Below are 17,813 nucleotides of genomic sequence, written 5' to 3'. Positions count from 1 at the left end.
TTATAAGGGAACCTTTCATATTCCATCATATTACCATCAGCGTTTAATCATCTAAAAATACAATTCTCCTGAAACCACCTCGGAATAATAACCGATGATTTAGATATCATAACATTAAATGCAGAGGAAACAGAAAAATGGTAGATGGTGTAAACGGTCAAAAGTTTGATGATAAAGAAAGGAGTGTTAGGAACGCTCGATAGAAAATTGGGTATTGAAAAACAGATTGAGCTACCCATGAAGGAGACCAAGGACAAATACAAGGACCAAACCCTATATTCAAAGGATTCAGGTAATTATGGATCCGTTGAAATCTTTAGAGAATATCTTGCTCCGAAGTCATGTTAAAATCTTGCGGAAAATCTTTCTCCATCAACCATCAAACTTAGAAAATTCCAAAATATCCTCATCAATATCTTCGATATTTCTGAGGATATTTTCATAAATATTCTCGTCCGAAATTATATACCTCTTCGTGCTTCCTGTGTATCATTATATTGGAAACATTCAATAGAAGATTTAGTACTGAAAAGCAGATTATGCAAAACTATGAAGAAAGCCGTGGACAAATCACAAAGAATAAGTTTGACTTCAAAGAATCCAAATGATTCAATGACTGTTAAAGTCTTTAGCGAATATCTTGCTCTTTACTCTAAACCCTTGCGGACAATAGTTTCTATCATCCTTCGATATTAGAAATTCCAAGATATCATCGTATCTTTCATTATAAAGATCCTCCATATTTCTGAAGATATTTTCATAACTATTCTTATCTGAAATCATTAATCTCTTCGTGCTATCAGTGTTACATCATATAGAAACTGTTAGTTTCTATATTTTGTAAAATTTCGAGTTTAAAATATGAATGTTATTGAAGTAATGTTGAGAACTGATGCATAAGTTAGTATAATATAATGACACTTGATCAACGTGATTATATTACAGTAAGTTATGCTGAGCTTCTAAGGAAACGTGATGATGGTTCACAGTAGCTCATACCATCATCATGTGTCATGTTACATAACTCTTTCATTTTGATTAACTTCTGAACATATCAAGAAAATATATTCTTGATAGTTCTATTCTCAGTGATTCTGGTAATTTGACAAATCAAATCGTGCTATTACGTTCTTTCTCGTTTAAAACATTAAGATCATTCGAAACTCCATACCTATGAATTCTGGACCATTATTTGCGAAAAGAAAACAAAAGCATGAAGCTCCGAAATCCAAATGGGTATAAATTGCAGCAAAAAGAGAGAGCATTAACTGAGAATGACAATGATTATAGAAGACGGAAGCGGGAACATCGAAATAAAAGGGAAGATATAAAACCCAATAACAACGTAGAAATTACAAACCGTGTATATCAATGTTTATCGCAACATAAAGACATGGGAAAATTAAAAACACTATAACCCCAAGTGCGAAGTAGAAGAAAGCAGATTCCTCCGATGGAAGTTGGAAAAGGAGAATGATGGTTGCAAAAGTAAGGATAAGGACAAGAATCAGAACTGGATTAAGCATTTTCACAATCTTTTGGACGTAAGAACTAAGAAAGAAAGTATATGAATGGTGAGAGTAATGGAACGGAAAAGTCTAATTTATAACGGAAATATCAGACAGAGTAATCGAGGCAGATCACTGTATTTAATTATAAAGATCTTAATTTCCTTATTCACCGAAGAAATCAAATCTTTTAGATTTCGAAGATTTTCTTTAAATCTCTTGAATTCCGGAATTCAAGCAGAACAACGTCAAAAGCTAAGAAGCATCTTATTTTCTAAATTCAACCCTCTACGTCAAAAGTTAAGACACGCCTTATTTTCTAAATTCAACCATGACTACATCAAAAGTTAAGACGCACCTTGTTTCCTAACTCAACCCTGTTTACGTCAAAAGCTAAGAAAAATCTTATTTTCTTCAATTCACTCTTTTGCGATAGCTTCATTCGTATTCTAAGAATAATCAAATTATTCTATCATTAATATTCAATAATGATAAAACTCTATTTATCAGCTCATATTCGTCAGGAAAACATATTTATTGTTAGCCTTGACGACCTCACTCAAATTTCGGGACGAAATTTCTTTAACGGGTAGGTACTGTGATGACCCGGGAATTTCCGACCAAATTTAAACTTAATCTTTATATGATTTCGATATGATAAGCAAAACCTGTAATGTTGAATCTCAAAAATTCTGAACTACTTTTATACATTTAATTAACCTTCGACTGTTCTCGACAATTCACGAACCTTTAATGTATATAGAAATGATTATGTACGTAAATAGTAATATATAATAAATTAAATATGTTACTGAAATATTGTAAGGTAACTTAAAATAACTAAAACTTGTTATTTGAATATATAGAGTATATTGACTATAAATGATTTCGAATATGATTTGTCAACGTTATTAAAGTATTAAAGACATAACGTTATACTTTGAGTTTAATAGTTTAATATATATATGTAGTTATCTCTTTAATATCTAAAACATAATTGTATATATATATATATATATATATATATATATCGTAGTATCTATATAAATTTATACATGAGTTCTATTCATAATTATTATTAAATTGTAAAATATACATATCAAATATTCAATAAATGTTATCATATAATATAGGATATGGTAATATTATATAATTAATAAAGTGTAATATATTAATTGTAATTATAAGTTAAACTTATGATTGTTATACTAATATTATTATTACCTCCATTATTATTACTATTAGTAATATTAATATGAATATTAAAGTTAGTATGAATTACATTATTAATTTCAATATAGTAAATAGATATAAAATCTGATACGAGTAAGTTGTTATATTATTGCTATTAATACTTTTATAATTGTTATTATTATTATCATTTAAAAATCATTATTTTTTTTATCGAAGATATTACTAGTATTATTATTACGCATTATCATTAAGAATCATTATTATAGTTATATATTATCCTTACTATTAATATTATAAAAAATAATACAATTTATTAATATTATCATTAATAATATCATTATAAACAATATTATAATTTTAAATATTAGTATTATTATTCTTATTAAAATCATTATTATTTCTATTATCATTATTATTAATTGTATTATTATTTATATAATTATTACTAGTATTAATATTATTATTAATACACTTATATATATATTTATTTACAGATACATATATATATATATATACATATATATATATATACATATATATATATATACATATATATATATATACATATATACATATATATATATATATATATACGCTTATCAAATACATTTATATATATATATATATATATATATATATATATATATATACTAATACATAAATAATGATTTATATATATATCAGAAATACGGATACTTCATATAACAAAAAAAACAGATTTTTACGCATGTTATCCCTATCACTATCAGTACTTTAATTTTTTTCTTTTTCTGTGATCTTATATTTCCGTGATTTATGGATTGAAAATTTCCTTCACTACATAACAACAAATCGTCACAGATGGTTGAAAAAGGTATTCAATTATTTACTATCATTATCAATTAACATATACAATCAATATGTAGGAAGAATTTAACAGAGTTTCACATTTTTTTTCTTTTCTGTTCAGCGAATACCTCTGCCATCCCACCTTATTGCCAAAAAAACTCGAATTCGATTTATTTCAAAAACTATCAATGCAGGGTTGTTAGGAATCTCGTACACGAACTCTCTGCAAATTTTTATACCTCAATTTGTTTTATCAATCAAGAATTTCATAGTCAAAGTTTCTGTGTTTAAAAGTCAACAGATGGTTCATCATGAAATTCGAACGTGTTTTAGTGTTTTAAGTTAAATTGATTATCCAGGAAGTTTTCAATAACGAATTACTATCTTTTTCGTATTGTAAGTTTTATCAAAAAGTGGCTAGATTTCAAAATCAATATTTGAGTTATTATGTTCTTCGCTAAAACTGATGCTGTTCTTTTTTTTTCGTTTTTTTTAATTTTTTTTTTGTTTTAACTACGAAAACCAACTACTTATCAATTTTATTTAGTTAGGAAACAAAAAATAAATAAATTATTGAATTAATGCTAAGGTTGATTGGATCCCCTGGTCATCGATCTGTATGAAGATAATGAAGGGATTGAGTGACAGACAGAATAAAGGGTTATAAAGATATAAAAAGAAATTAAAACAGATATATGGTTAGCATAGGAGTGGTCGTGAGGGTGTTTAGGGTAGCGGGAGGTCACGGGTTCGAGCCCGGGTCGGGGTATTCTTTTTGCCGATTTTCTTAAAGGTAGCAACTTAATTATTTCATTACATTATTATTATTATTATCATTAGTTTTATTATTATTATTATTTTTAGGATTATTATTATCATTGCTATTAGTGTTACTATTATTATCATTATCATTATTATTATTATTATTAGTTATGGTTATCACAAGTATTATGATTATTATTATTAATACCATAACTAATGAATGTATTATTATTTTTAACATGACTAAGATTATTATTAGTACCATTTATTAGTTATTAGGATTATTATTATTATTAACTTAAGTATCAGTATATAAATATTAGATTTATTATTATTATTATTAACATAACCGTAAATATTATCATCACCATTAATGTTAATACTAAGGTTATTATTATTGTTACCAAGAACATGATTATAAGTATTAGTAGTTGTATTATCATGATAATTACTATTAAGTAATTACTAATATCGTTATCATAACCATAGTTACAATTATAATAATTATTATTATTGTTATTACTAATATTATTATCAAAATAGGTATTATTATTAAATACTATGATTATTAATATTACCTTTATTAAACTCAAAAACTACCTTTTTAAGCAGATAAATGTTTTGTACATAAAATATACCTATTACTTATGCTATAATTATATTAAAATATCATATAACAATATATATCAAACTTACTAATATTATTTATATAGATACTTACAAATAACAAACCATTGAGTTTTTTTTTTAATATAATATTAAACAAGTATGGATATATTAATATAACTATATAAATAATAATCATTTTAAATACATGCACAAATTAAATATATATAATATATATAATTTAAGATATAATATATAAACTTGTTCGATTACGATTATATATTTTAATATATATATACAAATGATATAGGTTCGTGAATCCAAGGTCAACCCTGCATTGTTCAGTTGTTTAATGTCGTCATATGTATTTTTACTACAAAATACAATATGGTGAGTTTCATTTCCCTTTTTACTCATTACATTTTTGGGCTGAGAATACATGCGCAATTTTTATAAATGTTTTTACGAAATAGACACAAGTAATCAAAACTACATTATATGGTTGAATGATCGAAATCGAATGTGCCCTTTTTATTAAGTCTGGTAATCTAAGAATTAGGGAACATACACCCTAATTGACGCGAACTCTAAAGATAGATCTATCGGGCCCAACAAGCCCCATCCAAAGTACCGGATGCTTTAGTACTTCGAAATTTATATCATGTCCGAAGGAGGATCCCAGAATGATGGGGATATTCTTATATGCATATTGTGAATGTCGGTTACCAGGTGTTCACCATATGAATGATTTTTATCTCTATATATGGGATGTGTATTGAAATATGAAATCTTGTGGTCTATTAAAATGATGGAAATGATTATTTATGTTAAACTAATGAACTCACCAACCTTTTGGTTGACACTTGAAAGCATGTTTATTCTCAGGTACGAAAGAAATCTTCCGCTGTGCATTTGCTCATTTTAGAAATATTATTTGAAGTCATTCATGGCATATTTCAAAAGACGTTGCATTCGAGTCGTTGAGTTCATCAAGATTATTATTAAGTCAATTATAGTTAGATATATTATGAAATGGTATGCCTGCCGTCAACTTTCAATGTAATGAAAGATTGTCTTTTCAAAAACGAATGCAATGTTTGTAAAATGTATCATATAGAGGTCAAGTACCTCGCGATGTAATCAACTGTTGTGAATCGTTTATAATCGATGTGGACTTCGTTCGGATGGATTAGGACGGGTCTCTACAACAACGATCGCGGTGAAGCTTGATGTTAGGGTTTTCTTCATCGTAGGTGTACAAATACATTAGGTGTATGTGTATATATATTAGAAATAAATTTAGGCTGGGGTGAACAATAATTCAAGACATAAAATAACATTTTGAATTTGTATTCCAAGTTTTTAAAAGATATACAAACCTTCGTCCATTAGTATTAGTCTATAGGATAATATGGTGTCAAATACTTTTTTCGTTATCTTCTAGCTAGTTGCGTAATATATGTAACGGACAAAAATTTGGACTAGAAGTAAGATGCCTATTTTACCCTTAGGTTTGTGTGTGCGCCATTATATGCTTTTATTTTAATAATATGTTTATTATTAATTGAGTTTGTGGTTAAGACCAGTTTGTGATAAGTGTAGTGACCCGAACTTTTCCATGTTTATATATATATTAAATGAAATTGTTATTTACATGATTAAGTGTTTCCAACATATTAAGCAATCAAACTTGTTAAGACTTGATTAATTGAAATAGGTTTCATATAGACAATTGACCACCTAAGTTGACCGGTGATTCACGAGCGTTAAAACTTGTAAAAACTATATGATGACATATATATGGTTATATATATAGTTAACATGATATTATGATAAGTAAAAATATCATTAAGTATATTAATAATGAACTACATATGTAAAAACAAGACTACTAACTTAATGATTTTGAAACGAGACATATATGTAACGATTATCGTTGTAACGACATTTAATGTATATATATCATATTAAGAGATATTCGTACATCATAATATCATGATAATATAATAATTTAAAATCTCATTTGATATTATAAATATTGGGTTAACAACATTTAACAAGATCGTTAACCTAAAGGTTTCAAAACAACACTTACATGTAACGACTAACGATGACTTAACGACTCAGTTAAAATGTATATACATGTAGTGTTTTAATATGTATTCATACACTTTTGAAAGACTTCAAGACACTTATCAAAATACTTCTACTTTACAAAAATGCTTACAATTACATCCTCGTTCAGTTTCATCAACAATTTTACTCGTATGCACCTGTATTCGTACTCGTACAATACACAGCTTTTAGATGTATGTACTATTGGTATATACACTCCAATGATCAGATCTTAGCAGCCCATGTGAGTCACCTAACACATGTGGGAACCATTATTTGGCAACTAGCATGAAATATCTCATAAAATTACAAAAATATGAGTAATCATTCATGACTTATTTACATGAAAACAAAATTACATATCCTTTATATCTAATCCATACACCAACGACTAAAAACACCTACAAACACTTTAATTCTTTAATTTTCTTCATCTAATTGATCTCTCTCAAGTTCTATCTTCAAGTTCTAAGTGTTCTTCATAAATTCTACAAGTTCTAGTTTCATAAAATCAAGAATACTTCCAAGTTTGCTAGCTTACTTCCAATCTTGTAGAGTGATCATCCAACCTCAAGAAATCTTTTTTATTTACAGTAATATATCTTTCTAATACAAGGTAATACTCATATTCAAACTTTGATTCAATTTCTATAACTATAACAATCTTATTTCGAGTGAAAATCTTACTTGAACTATTTTCGTGTCATGATTCTGCTTCAAGAACTTTCAAGCCATCCAAGGATCCTTTGAAGCTAGATCCATTTTTCTCATTTCCAGTAGCTTTATCCAGAAAACTTGAGATAGTAATGATGTTCATAACATCATTCGATTCATACATATAAAGCTATCTTATTCGAAGGTTTAAACTTGTAATCACTAGAACATAGTTTAGTTAATTCTAAACTTATTCGCAAACAAAAGTTAATCCTTCTAACTTGACTTTTAAAATCAACTAAACACATGTTCTATATCTATATGATATGCTAATTTAATGATTTAAAACCTGGAAACACGAAAAACACCGTAAAACCGGATTTACGCCGTCGTAGTAACACCGCGGGCTGTTTTGGGTTAGTTAATTAAAAACTATGATAAACTTTGATTTAAAACTTGTTCTTCTTCGAAAATTATTTTTCTTATGAACATGAAACTATATCCAAAAATCATGGTTAAACTCAAAGTGGAAGTATGTTTTGTAAAATGGTCATCTAGACGTCGTTCTTTCGACTGAAATGACTACCTTTATAAAAATGACTTGTAACTTATATTTCTGACTATAAACCTATACTTTTTCTGTTTATATTCATAAAATAGAGTTCAATATGAAACCATAGCAATTTGATTCACTCAAAACGGATTTAAAATGAAGAAGTTATGGGTAAAACAAGATTGGATAATTTTTCTTGTTGTAGCAACGTGAAAATTGGTAACAAATCTATATTAATCATATCCTAGCTAACTTATATTGTATTATACATGTATTCTAATATATTATGTAATCTTGGGATACCATAGACACGTATGCAAATGTTTTGACATATCATATTGACCCATGTGTATATATTATTTGGAACAACCACAGACACTCTATATGCAGTAATGTGGGAGTTAGCTATACAGGGTTGAGGTTGATTCCAAAAATATATATACTTTGAGTTGTGATCTAGCCTGAGACGTGTATACACTGGGTTATGGATTGATTCAAGATAATATATATCAATTTTTTCTGTACATCTAACGTTGGACAACTAGTTGTAGGTTACTAACGAGGACAGCTGACTTAATAAACTTAAAACATCAAAATGTATTAAAAGTGTTGTAAATATATTTTGAATATACTTTGATATATATGTACATATTTGTTATAGGTTCGTGAATCGACCAGTGGCCAAGTCTTACTTCCCGATGAAGTAAAAATCTGTGAAAGTGAGTTATAGTCCCACTTTTAAAATCTAATATTTTTGGGATGAGAATACATACAGGTTTTATAAATGATTTACAAAATAGACACAAGTACGTGAAACTACATTCTATGGTTGAATTATCGAAATCGAATATGCCCCTTTTTATTAAGTCTGGTAATCTAAGAATTAGGGAACAGACACCCTAATTGACGCGAATCCTAAAGATAGATCTATTGGGCCTAACAAACCCCATCCAAAGTACCGGATGCTTTAGTACTTTGAAATTTATATCATATCCGAAGGGTGTCCCGGAATGATGGGGATATTCTTATATATGCATCTTGTTAATGTCGGTTACCAGGTGTTCACCATATGAATGATTTTTATCTCTATGTATGGGATGTGTATTGAAATATGAAATCTTGTGGTCTATTATTATGATTTGATATATATAGGTTAAACCTATTACTCACCAACATTTTTGTTGACGTTTTAAGCATGTTTATTCTCAGGTGATTATTAAGAGCTTCCGCTGTCGCATACTTAAATAAGGACGAGATTTGGAGTCCATGCTTGTATGATATTGTGTAAAAACTGCATTCAAGAAACTTATTTTGTTGTAACATATTTGTATTGTAAACCATTATGTAATGGTCGTGTGTAAACAGGATATTTTAGATTATCATTATTTGATAATCTACGTAATGCTTTTGAAACCTTTATTGATAAAATAAAGGTTATGGTTGTTTTAAAAATGAATGCAGTCTTTGAAAAACGTCTCATATAGAGGTCAAAACCTCACAACGAAATCAATTAATATGGAACGTTTATAATCAACATGAACGGGACATTTCAGTTGGTATCCGAGCGTTGGTCTTAGAGAACCAGAATTTTGCATTAGTGTGTCTTATCGAGTTGTTAGGATGCATTAGTGAGTCTGGACTTCGACCGTGTTTACTTGAAAAATGATTGCTTAACAAATTTTGTTGGAAACTATATATTTTTAACACGTGAATATTATGTGATATATTAATCTCTTAACGCGTTTGATATTATGTGATAGATGTCTACCTCTAGAACAAGTCCCATTGACTCACCTAATAATAATGAAGAGTCAAATGTAAATTGGAATGATTCGTGGACTGATTCACAAGTTCCCGAAGAGGAACCGGAAGAATAGTCGGAACCGGAAGAAGAATCGGAACCGGAAGAAGAAATAGAACCAGTGGGGGAAATAATAAAACGGTTAAGTAGAAGAAAATCCTCAACCAACCGACCAAAGTTAATTATGGTCAATGGTGTTTCCGCCAAGGAAGCAAAGTATTGGGAGGATTACCAATTCTCCGATGAATCGGATCCCGACAAGGATTCCGATGATGTTATAGAAATTACCCCAACACAATTTAATAAGACAAAAGAGAATAATAAGGGAAAGGGCATAAAAATAGAGAAATTTGATTCCAAACCCGATGAACTTTATATGTTTCGTCAACACCCGTATTTCTTAAGTTGTGACAATAACCCGGGAACCTCTAAACCACCATGTTTTTCTAAACCAATGTGGAAAACGACGGCTCGTATTAGGGGAACATCATATATCCCTAGAAACTTGGCAAAATGAACCAAAACCGAAGAAGAAGAAACGAGCGAGTCGGAATAAGATAGTTGTATTCGTGTGGTGTAATATATGTAATATAGTGTGCTTATGCTTTATGATATATGTAAAAATTGCTTGTATTAATAAGTATTTTTTTATGAATCTAACTCTTGTCTATTTTACAGTATAAAAACACAAAATGGATAGACAACCCAATATTTTAAGAGACCTACCCGTAGACATGATTGATGAAATCTTGTCTAGAGTCGGTCAGAATTCCTCGGCACAACTATTTAAGGAGAGATCGGTTTGTAAGACATTCGAAGAACGTTCCAAGAATGCCTTGATTTATAAAAGGCTTTCGTTCGAAAGATGGGGGATATCACATTGGGAAATCCATAAGTTACTATGTGTTTACTTTGACGCATATATTGCGGGGAACCCAAATGCTATTTTACGCAACGGGTTAAGAAATTATTTTGACTCAATATATCCGAATATAGAACTTCGTGATTTAGAAAAAGCGGCTAACATGCAACATAAAGAAGCATGTTATACTTATGGGTTAGTAATGTTCGCTTCTCACCAAAGTGAGAACAAGAACATCGGGCTACAACTATTAAACAAAACGTTCCCACAAGTGACAGAGTCGGTAATTGGGGTAAGAAATGAGGTTTTTAGGTTATTACGAGACTGTTGGTCATTACGTAACCTTCATCCTTTTGACGACGTTACAACACATTGTCTTACTATCGGTCACAACGGTTATGTTCCACAAAACCAAGGATGGAAAGTGGTATTAGTAAAACCAGAATGCATGACTTGTTTCTGGACGTATGAATTACGTGTCTTTATTGCCTTTGCTGAACGCCTTATTTATTAACTAGAACTATCTTCGCAACTACTTTGTATCAAAGTTTTATGTGCTATATTTCATGCTATATGTAAAAAAAAAGCGGTATTGTAAGTTTGCAAGTTATTGTATAAAGGTTTGAATATGATTTTTTTTTTTTTTTTTTTTTGTGATTAGTTTTTCATATAGAATTGTAGTAGTTGAAATGGTATGTTAGCTACTAAGTATGAACTTAACGGGTAGGCACTACCCGAATTAAAGAGTATAAAATGCTAATATGAAGAAAGAGCTTTTATAAATAAGTTCATATTACGCTACAAAATACTATTGACTACTCTTGATATTCTATATGATTAACTCGTTTCATTTGACTATTTTGAAGGAAATGGCACCGACTACTCGACACACCTTGAATATGAGCGAAGAGGAATTTCGTGCCTTTCTTGCTTCAAACATAGCCGCAGTACAGGCTGCGCTACATACCAATAATAACCTTGGATCTAGCAGTACAGGAAATCGTGTAGGATGCACCTACAAAGAATTCACTGCCTGCAAACCTTTAGAATTTGATGGAACCGAAGGACCGATCGGATTGAAACGGTGGACTGAGAAGGTCGAATCGATGTTTGCCATAAGTAAGTGTACTGAAGAGGACAAAGTGAAGTACGCTACGCAAACCTTCACAGGTTCTGCGTTAACATGGTGGAATACCTATCTAGAGCAAGTGGGACAAGATGATGCTTACGCACTATCGTGGTCAGCATTCAAGCACTTGATGAACGAGAAGTACCGTCCCAGAACCGAGGTCAATAAGCTAAAGACAGAACTTAGAGGCTTACGAACCCAAGGATTTGATATTACCACGTACGAAAGACGATTCACAGAATTATGCCTATTGTGTCCGGGAGCGTTCGAAGATGAGGAAGAGAAGATCGACGCGTTTGTGAAAGGATTACCGGAAAGAATCCAAGAAGATATAAGTTCACACGAGCCCGCCTCTATACAACAGGCATGTAGAATGGCTCACAAACTAGTGAACCAGATTGAAGAAAGAATTAAAGAACATACTGCTGAAGAGGCCAATGTGAAGCAAGTCAAAAGAAAGTGGGAGGAAAACGGTGATAAGAATCACCAATACAACAACAACAGCAATTACAACAATAATCGCAACAACTATCGCAACATCAATCGCAACTACAACAAACGGCCCAACAACAACAACAACAACAACAACAACAACAGCAACTACAACAATCATCCCAACAACAATAATAACCGCAACAACAACAACAATCAGAAGCAGCTATGCCAAAGGTGTGAAAAGTATCACTCGGGGTTCTGCACCAAATTTTGCAACAAGTGTAAAAGAAATGGTCATAGCGCGGTGAAGTGTGAGGTCTATGGACCAGGGGTTAACAGAACGAAAGGAACAAATGGTGTCGGAACGAGTAATGGCGGAGCAAGTAGTGTCGGAGCAAGTTATGCCAATGTAGTTTGTTATAAATGTGGAAAACCGGGCCACATTATTAGAAATTGCCCGAACCAGGAGAACACGAATGGACAAGGTCGCGGAAGAGTTTTCAATATTAATCCGGCAGAGGCACATGAAGACCCGGAGCTTGTTACGGGTACGTTTCTTATTGACAATAAATCTGCTTACGTTTTATTTGATTCGGGTGCGGATAGAAGCTATATGAGTAGAGATTTTTGTGCTAAATTAAGTTGTCCATTGACGCCTTTGGATAGTAAATTTTTACTCGAATTAGCAAATGGTAAATTAATTTCAGCAGATAATATATGTCGGAATCGAGAAATTAAACTGGTTAGCGAAACATTTAAGATTGACTTGATACCAGTCGAGTTAGGGAGTTTTGATGTGATAATCGGTATGGACTGGTTGAAAGAAGTGAAAGCAGAGATCATTTGTTACAAAAATGCAATTCGCATTATACGAGAAAAAGGAAAACCCTTAATGGTGTACGGAGAAAAGGGCAACACGAAGCTACATCTTATTAGTAATTTGAAGGCACAAAAACTAATAAGAAAAGGTTGTTATGCTGTTCTAGCAAACGTCGAGAAAGTACAAACTGAAGAAAAGAGCATCAATAATGTTCCCGTCGCAAAAGAATTTCCCGATGTATTTCCGAAAGAATTACATCGATCCGTTGAATTTCAAATAGATCTTGTACCAGGAGCTGCACCAATAGCTCGTGCTCCTTACAGACTCGCACCCAGCGAGATGAAAGAACTGCAAAGCCAATTACAAGAACTTTTAGAGCGTGGTTTCATTCGACCAAGCACATCACCGTGGGGAGCTCCTGTTTTGTTTGTCAAGAAGAAAGATGGTGCATTTAGGTTGTGTATCGACTACCGAGGGTTGAACAAACTTACCATCAAGAACCGCTACCCACTACCGAGAATCGACGACTTATTTGATCAACTACAAGGCTCGTCTGTTTATTCAAAGATTGACTTACGTTCCGGGTATCATCAAATGCGGGTGAAAGAAGATAATATTCCAAAGACTGCTTTCAGAACACGTTACGATCATTACGAGTTTATGGTCATGCCGTTTGGTTTAACTAATGCACCAGCTGTGTTCATGGACCTTATGAACCGAGTGTGTGGACCATACCTTGACAAGTTTGTCATTGTTTTCATTGATGACATACTTATTTACTCAAAGAATAACCAAGAACACGGTGAACATTTGAGAAAGGTGTTAGAAGTATTGAGGAAGGAAGAATTGTACGCTAAGTTTTCAAAGTGTGCATTTTGGTTGGAAGAAGTTCAATTCCTCGGTCACATAGTGAACAAAGAAGGTATTAAGGTGGATCCCCCAAAGATAGAAACTGTTGAAAAGTGGGAAACCCCAAAAACTTAGAAACACATACGCCAGTTTTTAGGACTAGCTGGTTACTACAGAAGGTTCATCCAAGACTTTTCCAGAATAGCAAAACCCTTGACAGCATTAACGCATAAAGGGAAGAAATTTGAATGGAAGGATGAACAAGAGAAAGCGTTTCAGTTATTGAAGAAAAAGCTAACTACGGCACCTATATTGTCATTGCCTGAAGGAAATGATGATTTTGTGATTTATTGTGACGCATCAAAGTAAGGTCTCGGTTGTGTATTAATGCAACGAACGAAGGTAATTGCTTATGCGTCTAGACAATTGAAGATTCACGAACAAAATTATACGACGCATGATTTGGAATTAGGCGCGGTTGTTTTTGCATTAAAGACTTGGAGGCACTACTTATATGGGGTCAAAAGTATTATATATACCGACCACAAAAGTCTTCAACACATATTTAATCAGAAACAACTGAATATGAGGCAGCGTAGGTGGATTGAATTGTTGAATGATTACGACTTTGAGATTCCTTACCACCTGGGGAAGGCAAATGTGGTAGCCTACGCCTTGAGCAGGAAGGACAGAGAACTCATTCGAGTAAAATCTATGAATATAATGATTCACAATAACCTTACTACTCAAATAAAGGAGGCGCAACAAGGAGTTTTAAAAGAGGGAAATTTAAAAGATGAAATACCCAAAGGATCGGAGAAGCATCTTAATATTCGGGAAGATGGGACCCGATATAGGGCTGAAAGGATTTGGGTACCAAAATTTGGAAATATGAGAGAAATGGTACTTAGAGAAGCTCATAAAACCAGATACTCAATACATCCTGGAACGAAAAAGATGTACAAGGATCTCAAGAAACATTTTTGGTGGCCGGGTATGAAAGCCGATGTTGCTAAATACGTAGGAGAATGTTTGACGTGTTCTAAGGTCAAAGCTGAGCATCAGAAACCATCAGGTCTACTTCAACAACCCGAAATCCCGGAATGGAAATGGGAAAACATTACCATAGATTTCATCACTAAATTGCCAAGGACTGCAAGTGGTTTTGATACTATTTGGGTAATAGTTGATCGTCTCACCAAATCAGCACACTTCCTGCCAATAAGAGAGGATGACAAGATGGAGAAGTTAGCACGACTGTATTTGAAGGAAGTCGTCTCCAGACATGGAATACCAATCTCTATTATCTCTGATAGGGATGGCAGATTTATTTCAAGATTCTGGCAGGCATTACAGCAAGCATTAGGAACTCGTCTAGATATGAGTACTGCCTATCATCCACAAACTGATGGGCAGAGCGAAAGGACGATACAAACGCTTGAAGACATGCTACGAGCATGTGTTATTGATTTCGGAAACAGTTGGGATCGACATCTACCGTTAGCAGAATTTTCCTACAACAACAGCTACTATTCAAGCATTGAGATGGTGCCGTTTGAAGCACTTTATGGTAGAAAGTGTAGGTCTCTGATTTGTTGGAGTGAAGTGGTGGATAGACAGATTACGGGTCCGGAGATAATACAAGAAACTACCGAGAAGATCATCCAAATTCAACAACGGTTGAAAACCGCCCAAAGTCGACAAAAGAGCTACGCTGACAATAAAAGAAAAGATATAGAATTTGAAATTGGAGAGATGGTCATGCTTAAAGTTGCACCTTGGAAAGGTGTTGTTCGATTTGGTAAACGAGGGAAATTAAATCCAAGGTATATCGGACCATTCAAGATTATTGATCGTGTCGGACCAGTAGCTTACCGACTTGAGTTACCTCAACAACTCGCGGCTGTACATAACACTTTCCACGTCTCGAATTTGAAGAAATGTTTTGCTAAAGAAGATCTCACTATTCCGTTAGATGAAATCCAAATCAACGAAAAACTTCAATTCATCGAAGAAGCCGTCGAAATAATGGATTGTGAGGTTAAAAGACTTAAGCAAAACAAGATACCAATTGTTAAGGTTCGATGGAATGCTCGTAGAGGACCCGAGTTCACCTGGGAACAAGAAGATCAGATGAAGAAGAAATACCCGCATTTATTTCCAGAAGATACGTCAACACCTCCAACTGCTTAAAATTTAGGGACGAAATTTATTTAACTGGTAGGTACTGTAGTGACCCGAAATTTTCCATGTTTATATATATATTAAATGAAATTGTTATTTACATGATTAAGTGTTTCCAACATATTAAGCAATCAAACTTGTTAAGACTTGATTAATTGAAATAGGTTTCATATTGACAATTGACCACCTAAGTTGACCGGTGATTCACGAACGTTAAAACTTGTAAAAACTATATGATGACATATATATGGTTATATATATAGTTAACATGATATTATGATAAGTAAAAATATCATTAAGTATATTAATAATGAACTACATATGTAAAAACAAGACTACTAACTTAATGATTTTGAAACGAGACATATATGTAACGATTATCGTTGTAACGACATTTAATGTATATATATCATATTAAGAGATATTCGTACATCATAATATCATGATAATATAATAATTTAAAATCTCATTTGATATTATAAACATTGGGTTAACAACATTTAACAAGATTGTTAACCTAAAGGTTTCAAAACAACACTTACATGTAACGACTAACGATGACTTAACGACTCAGTTAAAATGTATATACATGTAGTGTTTTAATATGTATTCATACACTTCTGAAAGACTTCAATACACTTATCAAAATACTTCTACTTAACAAAAATGCTTACAATTACATCCTCGATCAGTTTCATCAACAATTCTACTCGTATGCACCCGTATTCGTACTCGTACAATACACAGCTTTTAGATGTATGTACTATTGGTATATATACTCCAATGATTAGCTCTTAGCAGCCCATGTGAGTCACCTAACACATGTGTGAACCATCATTTGGCAACTAGCATGAAATATCTCATAAAATTACAAAAATATGAGTAATCATTCATGACTTATTTACATGAAAACAAAATTACATATCCTTTATATCTAATCCATACACCAACGACCAAAAACACCTACAAACACTTTCATTCTTCAATTTTCTTCATCTAATTGATCTCTCTCAAGTTCTATCTTCAAGTTCTAAGTGTTCTTCATAAATTCTACAAGTTCTAGTTTCATAAAATCAAGAATATTTCCAAGTTTGCTAGCTTACTTCCAATCTTGTAGAGTGATCATCCAACCTCAAGAAATCTTTCTTATTTACAGTAAGATATATTTCTAATACAAGGTAATACTCATATTCAAACTTTGATTCAATTTCTATAACTATAACAATCTTATTTCGAGTGAAAATCTTACTTGAACTGTTTTCGTGTCATGATTCTGCTTCAAGAACTTTCAAGCCATCCAAGGATCCTTTGAAGCTAGATCCATTTTTCTCATTTCCAGTAGCTTTATCCAGAAAACTTGAGGTAGTAATGATGTTCATAACATCATTCGATTCATACATATAAAGCTATCTTATTCGAAGGTTTAAACTTGTAATCACTAGAACATAGTTTAGTTAATTCTAAACTTGTTCGCAAACAAAAGTTAATCCTTCTAACTTGACTTTTAAAATCA

This window comes from Rutidosis leptorrhynchoides, chromosome 5 (assembly GCF_046630445.1).
Source record: "Rutidosis leptorrhynchoides isolate AG116_Rl617_1_P2 chromosome 5, CSIRO_AGI_Rlap_v1, whole genome shotgun sequence".
NCBI classification, from domain to species: Eukaryota; Viridiplantae; Streptophyta; class Magnoliopsida; order Asterales; family Asteraceae; genus Rutidosis; species Rutidosis leptorrhynchoides.
Note: the sequence above shows the minus strand (reverse complement) of the source record.